The sequence below is a fragment of the Ictidomys tridecemlineatus genome, chromosome 11 (assembly GCF_052094955.1).
Source record: "Ictidomys tridecemlineatus isolate mIctTri1 chromosome 11, mIctTri1.hap1, whole genome shotgun sequence".
Classification (NCBI taxonomy): Eukaryota; Metazoa; Chordata; class Mammalia; order Rodentia; family Sciuridae; genus Ictidomys; species Ictidomys tridecemlineatus.
Window position 1 is genome coordinate 113,313,176 of NC_135487.1, and position 3,569 is coordinate 113,316,744.

Here is a 3,569-nt window from a genome sequence, read left to right on the forward strand (position 1 = left end):
AAGAAATGTGCATGTGTGTAAATTTCTGTGTGCAAGAATGAGAGACTAAGAGATATTGGGTGGGGGACAGATGATGGATAAGAGAGGGAGGTTTGGGGTATCTAATTATAGAGAATTTTTTTTTTTAGAGAATACATTTCAGGAAAATCATTTAAATTATGGATTTCACTCCATGGACAATGTCACCTTTTGGCTGTTAAAATGTAAATTAAGTTGGGATAATTATGTATCCAATATCATCCAGGCTATTTCATGGCCATATTGTTGTGAGTTACTTGCTTCTTACTTGAACAAAAATTTCTAATATCAATATTTTCTGAAACTTCAATTTAGAAAGAAAATAAAATGTCATATTCTCAGAGATTAAAAAATTAAAAAAAAGCTCTAAACCCTTCAATTTGGGTATGACATGTCATTGTTTGCTTTCTTTGATCCTGAATGAGGATCCCAAGCTATAATGGACAGACTTTTCCCCCAAATCTGCTTTGAAACAGGAAGACGATTCTATTTATAATTCCAGGCAATTTGTAATACGCAGTACTTTTCTAGGGGATAATTATACATCTAACTTAAGGATGTGTATACAGTTCATGAAGGCAACACAGCGTGGATTTAAATTGTTTTGGAGCACAGAATGAAAATTAAAAACCAATCCAGACTAAAAACGAATTTATATTCTTATGTCATTCGATGAGGTCAGCTTGTAGGCTTTGGTTATTAATTAACGGAATCCAATTTAATTTATTACCTCTTGAACGCTACTTTGGGATTCAGCATGACTCTGTCTGCCCAGAATAGATTGATCAAAACAAATGGAAACTCTGCCTCGTGTAACAATCAGATCCTTCAATGAGTAGTGGAAATTCCAGCATCCTAAAGGGAAGATCAATCAGAATACTTTGTGTTGTGGTTTGAACTTGGGATGTCCCCAAAGTCTCTGGTGTTGAAGTCTTGGTCCCCAGAGCAGCAGGGCTCAGAGGTGGTGCATTAGGGGAAGTGATTGGATCGTGAGGGTTCTGACCTCATCAGGGGATTGAGGCATTGATACCTGAATAGACTTCTGGAATGTGGTGGAAAATATAGGTGCTGTGGCATGGTTGGAGGAGTTAGCTTACTAGGGTCTGCTCTGAAAGAATATTTCTTGTTCTGGGCTCCTTACTTTCCCCACCTCCACCCACTGGTTGCCACAAGCTGAACAGCTTTCCTTGGCCATGTCCTTCTGGCCTTGAAGCCAGCCGACCATGAATGGAAAACTTCTGAAACCATGAGCCAACACAAGTTCTTCCTCCTTTTAGTTGTGTATGTGCGGTATTTTGGTCACAGCAACAAATATCGAACACACTCCGATTACACACTCGGGTTAGAAGTACGTCTGTCTCCAAATAACTAGGATATCTGAGGCAAACCAGCCAGGAAGGAGCACTGCCGTCTGCAACATGTCCTGGGAAGTCTGACTTAACACAGGGTTACCTTGTTGAACAAGCGTCATCAGATTCGGTACTCACGGGTGTTCTAAAACACGAGTAGTCAGGAATCTTACATTAGCAGGGACACACCAAATAGGATCCGCTACCTGAAAGACTGACTGTCCACTTATAAGCATTCAAAGTCTATTAGGAAACAGGAGATGCTGACTCTAAGAAAATGCTTTGAATACTATCTAGAACAAAGGGCACATATGTGAGGGATTGCTGTTGTTTTGATTATTATTGTCCATTAGATGCTGCCCTGAGTGGATCAGGTTCATGGGGCAAGACAAACTGCCAACTTGATTGTGTAATAACCAATTCAATAAAGTGAAAGTCCAGTAGGAAGGTGTGGAAAAAAATACTTGTCCACCCAGAATTCAGTTTCCAAAGTAGATGTTGTTGTTGTTGACTTTCTGGTTTGTGAAACTGTATTTAATGCAGAAACCCTTGTGGAGTTGTGTGCGGATTGGTGGCTAAGAATTATTTCATGATTTCCTTCGAAGGTCCGCGTGAGGCCAAAGATAATGGGTAATGAAGAAACTGAGGGCTCCTAAGGGCAAGGGAGAAATTAAGGTGATTATGGAGTCGGCGGCTGCATTTTGAGTAAGAAATCATTGCGGGTCAATTTCCTCCATCTCTGAAAGCCCTGTCTGGTGGTGGCTTTATATGAAAAAAGCCAGATGAATTCAAGAGAATGTGATTATCCAGGAAGTTGGCTAAAATGGAATCAAGTAAGAATTATTTTTATGCCTTACCATCGTCTCTATTAAAAAATAATATGAATAGCCAAGGCTCTCCCAGAGCCGAGCGTTTGGAGAGTCACGGAACACTCTGTGGTTTTGCTTTGATGTCTTGCACTTTGCTTGTTTTAGATTGAAATACAGGTAGAATTTTTGACACCCCAAGCCAAATTTCTGATGCTATTGTTCCATGAGTGGGACAGGAAGACTGAGATAAAAGGATAGCTGGTTCTTTTCATATCTAAGGCATAAGACCCATTTTCAGTGTGAAGGATAAAACTATGAACCCTTCTGGCTACTAGATATCATGGGGCTTCATTTTTATTTCACTCCTTTGGCTTATGGAAAGAAAAGAAAAGTAGAAAAAAAAAGAAGCACCAAATAATATACTTATATTTCCTTTTTGATTTTCTGCTTTGGGGAAAAAGGATGAGGGTATTAAACTCGTATTTGGACTGTAGATTTTTCTATTTTTCATACGAAACTATCCTAACTTATTTTGGGGTAATAAAGTGAATAAGGTTAGGATAAAAAGTGGAAAGTATTTTCCAATCATACAATTTTCTTTTAAAACAAAGACAACCCTGTGTGGGACGTGGAGTCCTCTCTGCGTGATCAGAAACCCAACTACTGAACAGGAAATAATTTGAAGGGATGAAAATGTTCTTGCCGGGCACAGTGGTGCGTGCCTATAATCCCAGTGGCTTGGAAGGTTAAGATAGGAGGATCGTAAGTTCAAAGCCCGCCTCAGCAATGGCAAGGTGCTAAGCAACTCAATGAGACCCTGTGTCTAAATAAAATACAAAATAGGGCTGGGGATGTGGCTCAGTGGCCAAGTGCCCCTGAGTTCAATCCCTGGGATTCCCTCCACCAAAAAAATAAAAATAAAATAAAATGTTCTTATTGCCTGGAATGAATTGTACTTCTTGCTCCCTCTCTATCAGAGAAATTATGTTTGCTCAATTCTATTTTTTTTTTAGTGGGGGGAGATTGAACTAAGGGATGCTTTACCACTGGACCACATCCATGGTGCTTCTTATTTTGAGACAGGGTCTGGCTAAATTACCTAGAGACTCCCTGAGTTGCTGAGGCTGGCTTTGAATTTAGGATCCTCTTGCCTTTGCTCCATTCTAAAGCTAAGCCTGTGAGTCTTTCAGATAGAAATTAGAGATGAAAGAGAAAGCCATTAGAGTCAAACCTGTTCCTGGGTATAATGTGGATCAAGCCATTGTTTAGATAAGCCCCAAAGGAGCTTATCTAAACAATGGCTTTTAATTCAACAGCTTTTCTAGGAAAAGGACTCCATTGATCTATGTTTAAGTATGCTAAACCAGTCGTGGGCAATTCAGACCATAAACAT